Consider the following 11439-nt stretch of genomic DNA (forward strand, 5'->3'; position numbering starts at 1 on the left):
GTCCTATATCCAAGTGAATTTAAATTTCATGCAAACTTAGCTTTTGCCCCTTTACTTCAATTAGAAAACAGGCCAAGAAAGATAAAATATGCTATTATAACAAATGCATTTAAATTTATATTAGATTACTTAGCTAAATTGCCACTATAAAACAATTACTCAATATAAACTGCCAGCCATCAAAGAAAAAACTTACACATATCTTGGGATCACCAATATTTCATATCATTTAGGAGCATACTAGTTTATGTGCTTTTTAAAAATACAAATCTAATTCTGAGCTACAAAGTATACAGCACTTAAAAAAAAAAAAAAAAACCCACTGGCTATGAAGAGAAAAATAAATATCATATATTAACCAAATATGTGGAATGCAGAAAAATGGTACAGATGAACCTATTTGGAGAGCAGGAATAGAAACCCAGACATAGAAAATGGATATGTGGACACAGGAGAGTGGGGGGTGGTGGTGGTGGAGTGAACTGGGAGATGAGGATTGGCATACATACACCACCATGTGTAACACAGCCAGCCAGTGGGAAGCTGCTGATTGGCACAGGGAGCTCAGTTTGGTGCTCTGTGACTACCTAGAGGGGTGGAACGGGGCAGAGGGCAGTGAGAGAGAGGTCCAAGAGAAAGGGGATATATATAATAGTATATGTATACATAGAGCTGATTCATTTCACTGTATAGCAGAAAATAACACAACATTGTAGAGCAATTACACTCCAATTAAAGAAAAAATCCACTGGCTATGATTCAAGATACCAACATGATACAAAATTGTTCTTTCTGTAAACATGAAAATTTTTATAATTTTGTAGATGTTTAGAACAATTGTGTAAATATATTAGCACAAAAGTATTCTTAATTTTTTTAAAAAGTCAAATTTTATTTTCTATGAATAAAAGAATAAAAACAATTTATTTGGGAAATCAAGTAGGTAAAATTCCTTAATAATAAAAAAGGTATTAGTGTAACAACCCTGACAGTTAATAATAAAGCTATAGTTCCACATATGATAGATGTCTCCTGCTTCTCTGTAATTTGCTGTTGCTCATTTATCTTCACCTCTGTTTCTCCATGTAAGATAAACCTACAAAATGGTTTCATTTATGAATCAAAAAAAAAATCATTCTACAGGCAAAATTCTAAAATGATAAGTTTCTTCATAGAGAATTATAATAAGTGTAATTTCTAACAAATTTCTCTGGAATAAACTTTTTAAAACGTGCTTCACATAAAACCACTGTGGCTATGTATTCTCACATGGAGATTTCTGATTAAAGAAACTAAAATTTGCTAGAAGGGTAGATGGAGACAATGAGGGAAGAGCTCATATGTTTTATAGTAACCCTCATTCACCCACTCATTCATTCATTCATCGATACTGAGGATACAGTGATGAATGAGGGCTCTTCCACAATGGAGTTAAGAGCTCATTTCCTTTAAAGTAAAACACCCCTGGCTAACTTAAAAGAAACACTACTACAATGCAAAACAGGTTGATTTTAGCTATAATTTTTAATTACTCTAAGTACTATATCAAGTATTCCGTACCATCCATAGCATCAATCCCCTCCTATAACCAAAAGATCCCTGAGAGAAGACATCTTGGCCCAACCATGTATATAGCCGAACATAGGCATCAGGTTGTAGTATTATTTTTTAAATGTATGTAATTCAGAAATACATAAATAAAAATGGATGTATGAGAACAATAGCTTTGGTACACCTATCTTCCAAATTTTAACTATTTCAAAGATACCTTACCTAGTGGCACAAATGTTGATCCTCAGTCTTGGCTGTAACATTCGATTTCTCCAGCAATTTCAAAATGAGAATTACAAAATTCTCACAGGAAACTTAACATTAGTTCATTTTTATTTTAAAAAAATAAATATTATTTCAAGGGTAAAGGGAAAGGAGAACAAATGGTGATAACACATTATCCAAAAGGCTACGCATTACTCTACCTTTTTAATCTAGAGAAGTTTAGCAATATTAGTTTTGATAATCCTGAGACGTATTCAAATGTTAGAATATTCACATCATTTACCATCTCTTCCTTGTCACTCTCCTATCCCCACTACAAAAATCAAATCTAAAGAAATAAAGTCAAGGAACATATTTTACCATATTTACCAGTCCTTCACATCAGGTGGCCAAAATATTAGAGTTTCAGCTTCATCATCAATCCTTCCAATGAGTACTCAGGACTGATTTCCTTTAGGATGGACTGATTAGATCTCCTTGAAATTCAAAGGACTCTCAACAGTCTTCTCTAACACCACAGTTCAAAAGCATCAATTCTTCGGTGCTCAGCTTTCTTTATAGTTCAACTCTCACATCCACACATGACTACTGGAAAAACCACAGCTTTGACTAGACAGACCTTTGTTGGCAAAGTAGTGTCTCTGCTTTTTAATATGCTGTCTAGGTTGGTCATAACTTTCCTTCCAAGGAGTAAGAGTCTTTTAATTTCATGGCTGCAGTCACCATCTGCAGTGATTTTGGAGCCCCCCAAAATAAAGTCTGTCATTGTTTCCATTGGTTCCCCATCTATTTGCCATGAAGTGAGGGGACCAGATGCCATGATCTTAGTTTTCTGAATGTTGAGTTTTAAGCCAACTTTTCACTCTCCTCTTTCACTTTCATCAAGAAGCTCTTTAGTTCTTCTTCATTTTCTGCCATAAGGGTGGTGTCATCTGCATATCTGAGGTTATTGATATTCCTCCTGACAATCTTGATTCCAGCTTGTGCTTCTTCCAGCCCAGCATTTCTCGTAATGTGCTCTGCATATAAGTTAAATAAGCAGGGTGACAATATACAGCCTTGGCATACTCCTTTTCCTATTTGGAACCAGTCCATTGTTTCATGTCCAGTTCTAACTGTCGCTTCCTGACCTGCATACAAATTTCTCAAGAGGCAGGTCAGGTGGTCTGGTATTCCCATCTCTTTCAGAATTTTCCACAATTTGTTGTGATCCACACAGTCAAAGGCTTTGGCATAGTCAATAAAGCAGAAATAGATGTTTTTCTGGAACTCTCTTGCTTTTTCCATGATCCAGCAGATGTTGGTAATTTGATCTCTGGTTCCTCTGCCTTTTCTGAAACCAGCTTGAACATCTGGAAGTTCACAGTTCATGTATTGTTGAAATCTGGCTTGGAGAATTTTGAGCATTACTTCACTAGTGTGTGATATGAGTGCAATTGTGTGGTAGTTTGAGCATTCTTTGGCATTGCCTTTCTTTGGGATTGGAATGAAAACTGACCTTTTCCAGTCCTGTGGCCACTGCTGAGTTTTCCAACTTTGCTGGCATATTGAGTGCAGTACTTTCACAGCATCATCTTTCAGGATTTGAAATAGCTCAACTGGAATGCCATCACCTCCACTAGCTTTGTTCATAGTGATGCTTCCTAAGGCCCATTGGACTTCTCATTCCAGGATGTCTGGCTCTAGGTGAGTGATCATACCATCGTGATTATCTGGGTCGTGAAGATCTTTTATGTATAGTTCTGCGTATTCTTGCCACCTCTTCTTTATATTTTCTGTTTCTGTGAGGTTCGTACCATAAAGTTGATGTTAGTCCCTCAGAATTCATTTTCTCTTTGGTCTAAAGAAATTTTTCCAAATTTCTTCCTGTGTCAACAGTCTTATCCACATAAGTAAACTGGAAGCAATGGCTTCTATCAAGCAATAATGAAAAGCTTAAAAAAGAAAATTAGGCGATCCAAAAGCTTATTCTAATGAACTAAGTTTAAATGGATTGAAATAGTTAACATTCCTAACAAATTTGATTATGCTCTAAATTGAGATCTAAGTAAAATGCTAATGTCCCTAACTACTGGACTGAAAGTAATGTTAATTCTTTATCATTAACAGATACTAATGACAAAAATAGAGGCAACACATAACATAGCAGTATATTACCCTTTCCTCACCCCAGTTAGTGAAACAGAAGAAAGCACATTCCAGAAGGCCAGACTTAATACTGTATGAGAAGATTACTGATATCTACCACTTAGTATGCTGTCAATCAATGTTAAGTCTCCAGAAAACTTTAGTTTTATAAAAATCTAAAATTCTTTTATAGACATGATTAACTTACAGTACTATTTAAAGAAGCCCCATAAAACATTAAATAAAAGAGAAAGTTGTATCTATCTACTCTGTTGTATTTTCTTCATAAGATCCATCCAGAGTCTGTCAGTATTAATTATTATTCAAAATACAGTCATTTCCCCTACTCATGCTATAGGCAGACTATTCTTCTTCATCCTTGACTGTGAGTTTAGCCACATGACTTATTCCTGCCAACGAAACATTGACAAAGTGCCACTGAGGAGAGGATTCAAATGTGCTTATTATGAAATTGAGCATGTTTACCTTTTGTCTAAGAAAATCCTGCTTTGAGTAGGTGCTGACCCACATTGAATGAGGCATACAAGGAGCAGAGCTGGTCTCAATGGTCAGCTTGGACTCAAGCCCAATGAGTCAAGCCTAGATCAGAAGAGGTCCATCTGACTCACAGATGTCTGAGTGAGAAATAATTATTTTTGTTGTGTGCCACTGAGTTCTGAGATGGTTACTATGTAGTATTATTGGGCAACACCCAACAACTAACACATCATCAGCACCACAGAATATGTAGGTAATCTGTCAAGGGGTACAACCTAGTAGACAGTAGGATATTTCATAGGAGTAAGAATAAGGCTGTGAAGCGTTATGAATCCCCAGCTCTAGCCATGCTAGCATAGGCAAGTTATATGACCTGTGTAGTCTGTTTCCTCATCTGTTCAGTCCTCATCTGTTCAGTGAAGGTAAAACACAAACTTAGAAAGTGAGAAAGGCTGCTGCAACAGTCAAATAAAATAACCTATGACAATAACACAATCCCAAAATTCCTAGCACATAGTAGATACTCAGGGCTTCCCTGGTGCCTCAATGGTAAAGAATCTGCCTGCCGATGAAGGAGACACAGGTTCAATGCCTGGGTTGAGACGATATCCTGGAGAAGGAAATGGCAACCCACTCCAGTATTCTTGCCTGGAGAATTCCATTGACAGTGGAGCCTGGTGGACTACAGTCCATGGTCACAAAGAGTTGGACATGACTTAGCGACTAAACAATGACAAAATATAGCGACTAAACAACAACAAATGAGATACTCAATAAATTTTAGTATCGCCTTTGTTCTTCTTGGCTCTAAGTTATGCATTAAAAAAATTCAACACATTTTCACAAAATTTTTCTACATGCAAGTATGTAATCCCATTTTTTTAAACTAAACTTTGAAGTAAACACCAGTTAAAGTAACCACAGAATATCTATTTCTTTGAGAAGAATCTTCCCCTTTCTCATGGATCTTACTAATCATCTTTCTTTTTCCTGTTATAAATCTTAAGTTTTTCAAGATGATACATTTTCCTACAGAAAAGACGACAGCAACACTTTATTTGTTTAATAAGCAAAATTTCCATATCTTTTCCTTCCTATTTTTCTTTATATGTATTTCATCCCTTCCTCAAAAGAACAAAAACAAAAGACAAATAGTAGTTAAAACATCAATACATATTTTCTCCTTTTGAAAAGAAAAGAGAAGATTCATCAAATAATATTTACAAAATTATCTGAGTTACTCAGAAGATGCACTGTACAAATTAAAACTTAGTAGAAGGATTTTATTTTTAAAATTTTAATAAGTGAATGGCTTGGGGTAGTGATGGTTTCTTTAAAAAAACAGAGGCTTTAGGGAAGGTCAGAGGCTCAGACACAGACACAATCATTCATCATAAAAGACTTTAGGGGACGTTTTAATAACCACCTGTGGCAAGATCTCTCTCATATTCATTATAAAATTCCCAAGGCAGACTTTGCTTTCTCATTCATACTCAACAAATATACAAAATGGAAGCTTCCCATCAACTGTAGTATGAGTAGATGCATTTAAACGCCAGTTGTTTTATCACAGCATTCATCATCAGAGTTTGCAATGAACAACATTAAAACTGAAGTAAACACACATATATGCACACTTATGTATGAACACGTGCACACACATACGAGGCATTAAGCAAAAATTACTGAAGTCATGTGATATTCACATTTATTTTTAAATACTGGGCCACAATAAAAACACGATTGAAAAAGACTAATATATTAATAAAGATCTCATCCACACTTAAAAAAACAGGAGAAGGCTGTTTTTAAAAGCTCTCATCAAAAAGTCATATATATATACATGTATATACACACACACACACACATATATATTTGTATTTTATTTATATGTTTAGCTACGTGATATGGAGTAGCTTGTTTTTAACTCTATTGCAGCTTTTCCATTTAAAATACTCTCAAACCCAGTAGCTCTATTTCTACCTTCTCCTAGCTGAAAAAATGTGCTACTCTCACCTTAGTTCTGTTACTCTTCTCCCTGCATAAACAGGAAGAATGAAATTAAAATGGGCTTTTAGGGCTTAAATCTGACAATGGAACTTGCCTCTTCTATCTATACAATCAGGATAAATCATATGAGGAACAAACCAAAAATCTGTATAAGAGTGTATTTTATAAAGCCTAAAATAAAGGGTAACACTAATATTCCTACAATCATTTTAATGGTTTCCATGGTCTCCTGCCCTTGATACTGACTACACTGCTTCAAAAGCGCCTTTTAGACGAAACATGATTGTCAAACAAATGGCCATCATATTCTGTTCTGGAACCCTTCAGACCACCTCCAATTTACCTCAATCAGTCAGTTCAGTTCAGTCGCTCAGTCGTGTCTGACTCTTTGCGACTCCATGAATCGCAGCACGCCAGGCCTCCCTGTCCATCATCAACTCCCGGAGTTCACTCAGACTCACGTCCATCGAGTCAATGATGCCATCCAGCCATCTCATCCTCTGTCGTCCCCTTCTCCTCCTGCCTCCAATCCCTCCAAGCATCAGAGTCTTTTCCAATGAGTCAACACTTCACATCAGGTGGCCAAAGTACTAGAGTTTTAGCTTCAGCATCATTCCCTCCAAAGAAATCCCAGGGCTGATCTCCTTCAGAACGGACTGGTTGGATCTCCTTGCAGTCCAAGGGACTCTCAAGAGTCTTCTCCAACACCACAGTTCAAAAGCATCAATTCTTCAGCTCTCAGCTTTCTTCACAATCCAACTCTCACATCCATACATGACCACTGGAAAAACCATAGCCTCGACTAGACGGACCTTTGTTGGCAAAGTAATGTCTCTGCTTTTCAATATGCTATCTAGGTTGGTCATAACTTTTCTTCCAAAGAGTAAGTGTCTTTTAATTTCATGGCTGCAGTCACCATCTGCAGTGATTTTGGAGCTCAAAATAATAAAGTCTGACACTGTTTCCACTGTTTCCCCATCTATTTCCCATGAAGTGATGGGACTGGATGCCATGATCTTCGTTTTCTGAATGTTGAGTTTTAAGCCAACTTTTTTACTCTCCTCTTTCATCTTCATCAAGAGGCTTTTTAGTTCCTCTTCACTTTCTGCCATAAAGGTGGTGTCATCTGCATATCTGAGGTTATTGATATTTCTCCCGGCAATCTTGATTCCAGCTTGTGCTTCTTCCAGCCCAGTGTTTCTCATGATGTACTCTGCATATAAGTTAAATAAGCAGGGTGACAATATACAGCCTTGGCATACTCCTTTCCTTATTTGGAACCAGTCTGTTATTCCATGTCCAGTTCTAACTGTTGCTTCCTGACCTGCATACAAATTTCTCAAGAGACAGGTCAGGTGGTCTGGTATTCCCATCTCTTTAAGAATTTCCCACAGTTTATTGTAATCCACACAGTCAAAGGTTTTGGCATAGTCAATAAAGCAGAAATAGATGTTTTTCTGGAACTCTCTTGCTTTTTCCATGATCCAGCAGATGTTGGCAAATTGATCTCTCGTTCCTCTGCCTTTTCTAAAACCAGCTTGAACATCTGGAAGTTCACAGTTCATGTACTGCTGAAGCCTGGCTTGGAGAATTTTGAGCATTACTTTACCAGCGTGTGAGATGAGTGCAATTATGTGGTAGTTTGAGCATTGTTTGGCATTGCTTTTCTTTGGGATTGGAATGAAAACTGACCTTTTCCAGTGCTGTGGCCACTGCTGAGTTTTCCAACTTTGCTGGCATATTGAGGGCAGCACTTTCACAGCGTCATCTTTCAGGATTTGAAATAGCTCAACTGGAATTCCATCACCTCCACTAGCTTTTACCTCAATGACTACTCCTTATTTTCAGCCCATCTTAACCATCTTAAGTTTTGTAGCCCATCTTAACCATATATCTTGCTCGGCTTCTGGAACTGGTAACCTGACTTGGACTTTGTTATCCACACACATTCCTTCCTTATACCACTCTATCTTAACTTATAGTCTCTAAACTCTAGCTTCACACATTGTAACCTTAGACCAGGGCAGCAAAACAATAGCTGTGTCCCACTAGGCCAGAGAGGGCCAGTTACTTCTCTATATTCTACATTCTTGACTTAAATATAAAATAAAAACAAAAAGTAGAAGACTTGGCATAATCGGGAGAAAGCACTTTCAAGGCTATTTTCTGTGGGGAAAAGACACCCCTGTTTTTAAAAGACCAAAAAATACCCGCATGACTTTGAGAAATACTGATCCAGATTTGTTTCTCATTTCTCAAGTTTTGCTAGCCCAAAATGCAGGGCAGCAGGGGTGGAGAAAAATAATTTTAAATGGACTTATTCTGTTCCGAAAGAGAAAAAGATAGTTCTATAAGAAATACAGATAATTAACTATATTAAGGAAACCTTCTACAAATGTTTAAAATGAATACTAAATGAAATGAGATCCTTTTAAACAGTATTATTTTTAATTACATCTATGGATTTTTACCAAATATAAATTAACTGCTACATGGAAAGCAAAGGTATGAATTAATATAGGATGGTATTTATTAACATAGGACGTTATCAAGGCTCTGAAACCATCTGTGAAAGTGAAAATGAAAGTCACTCAGTCGTGTTCGACTCTTTGCAACCCCATGGACTACACAGTCCATGGAATTCTCTAGGCCAGAATACTAGAGTGGCATCTGTACATATTTCAAAACTCATTAAATGAACAGACTGCTTACAAATATTCTATAAATTAATATTTCTGAAGGCATTTTGAGCCTCTCAGAAAGTAAATTTTCACCTTACTTTTTGTGTAAATGGAGATGGAGATAGTTAATAAAAATCAGTGAAACCAGAGCAACGATAATCCAAACAGGATATATATCATTTGCTTTTAATTGTTTCTCATGTAGTAGAAAAAGACTAAACTTACAGAGTAGTTATGACATTGCCAGAACCTCAGGGTCTCAGAACAATCTGTTCTTTATTTTTAATATATAATTTTTATTGGAGTATAGTTGATTTACAATATTGTATTACTTTCAGGTGTACAGCAAAGTTAATCAGTTATACATACATATATATATATGTCCACTCTATTTTAGCCTCTTTTCCATATAGGCCATTACAGAATATTGAATAGAGTTCCCTGTGCTATATAGCAGGTCATTAGTATTTATCTTCTTTATATATAGTAGTATGCACCTTTCAATCCCAAGAAATATCTGTTCTAATCTAATCCAGTTCTCCTGATCAAGATGGTCAGAGATAAGAATTTATTCCACATCCACTAAAGACACTTAATTGTCATATTCCCAGACTCTGGGTCATGATCTTAAAGCAGGTTTGGGAGCCAGACACACTAAATTTGGCTCCACTTTTATTGCTGTCTGTCCTTGATACAGATATAAAACTTACTTTCATCATCAGCAAATCATGATACCTGTGCCATGGGATTACTATAAGGATGAAATGAACACACGTTAAGCATTCTGTATTAGTATCTGGCCCTTAGTGAGTACTACATTAATCAGTATAAACTATTACTATTATTGTTATAATTCAATATTAATTTAAAATTTTAGTTTATTCAGTCTTTCCTCACTTCCTACTATGCTGAATTCCTTGTAAAGTTTTAACAATAACAAAGAAACACTAGAAGCTTCTAATGTTTTAATAATTCTAGTTTCTAAAAACTAAGATACTGTTAAAAGAGTTCAAGTTGCTTTAAATTTTGGATTTTGGTATATATTGGGGAAACAGAGGAACTAGAATAAAAAGCTGTCATTTTGCAAAAAAGTAAACTTTTCAAACATGTATCCCAATCTCATAATAACTCTGGATTTTCATATCACATAAATTTAATTCACCTCATGTCACACAACAGATGAGTAACAGGCAAGAAAGAGTTTTAATATGCCAGTGATAATCAAGACTTACAATGTTTCCCCAAAACATGCCCCTAAATCGAAAAAGACAATCATGGTTCAAAAAAACTTCTTAGTCAAGATTCAACATAAATGAACACGATACTTGAGATATTCAGCTCTTCTTAAAGGTTGCACCTATGTAAATGAATCAAAACCAATCCTTCTTAAAATGTAAGATTCAACAAGATCTAAGATCTAGAAGACATGACCAACCAACTTCCCCCATCTACTTACTCCTAATACAGAGCCTTTTCATATTTCTAGTCTTTCATGTTTCTAGCAATCTCAAGGGATCTCTTAAAAGTACTCATTAAGTGACAGCATTATCCTGCAATATGATACCAGGCCACATTGTCTTTCCTAGTTATATCAGAAATAAAGATGTGATTCGCACAAGTGTTGCCCTTTCCTAATGGTTTTATTTAAGAATGAAAAATAAAAAGTAGTTTGAAAAACCCCAAGCAGTAAATAAACAATAAATGGGAAAAAGAACTGCCTCAAGTAGCAACTCTAGCAGCAGAGAGCTCCATACCCACCCTTGGATTTCTCCAAACAGAAAAGACAGATCATTCTGATGGTTGAGGGAATGTCTAAAAGAGGCACTTTAGTAACTGAGACTGCATTGAGTCTACACAGTTAGTGGCAAATAAGCAAATGTGACTAAGAATAAATCTAAACATGGAAGCTTAAACAAATAAAGAAGAAACCTGCATTAAAAAAGAGGAGAATGATGATTCACAGGTAACTTAGGTTGTAGGTTGTCTAGAAATTTTCACCAGCAGTTTCGACATCTGCAGATATACCACAATGACAAAAATGATGGGTAAAAATCATATGGTCATCTCAATAAATCCAGAAAAAGCATGAACAAAATTCAATATCCATTCATGAGAAAAATTCTTAGGAAAGGTATGCAGAGAATGCACCTTAACATAACACAGGCCATAAGGGACAGCCCACAGCTAATATCACTATTTCATCAATCTCTAAGATCAGGAACAAGACAAGAAAGCCCACTCTTGCCACTTATATTCAACATGGTATAGAAAGTACTAGGCCAGGGTAATAAGGCAAGAAAAAGAAATAAAACACAGTCAAGTCAGAAAGGAAGAATCAAACTGTCTT

At 36.0% G+C, this 11439-nt stretch overlaps 1 protein-coding gene across 2 annotated transcripts in view; it reads right to left on the reverse strand.

Annotated features, from left to right (window-relative positions):
- RSRC1 (arginine and serine rich coiled-coil 1) overlaps positions 1–11439 on the reverse strand; it is a 447324-nt gene that overhangs the window by 374014 nt on the left and 61871 nt on the right. The gene's annotated exons all lie outside the window — the stretch shown is intronic.

Source organism: Bos taurus, chromosome 1 (assembly GCF_002263795.3).
Source record: "Bos taurus isolate L1 Dominette 01449 registration number 42190680 breed Hereford chromosome 1, ARS-UCD2.0, whole genome shotgun sequence".
NCBI lineage: Eukaryota > Metazoa > Chordata > Mammalia > Artiodactyla > Bovidae > Bos > Bos taurus.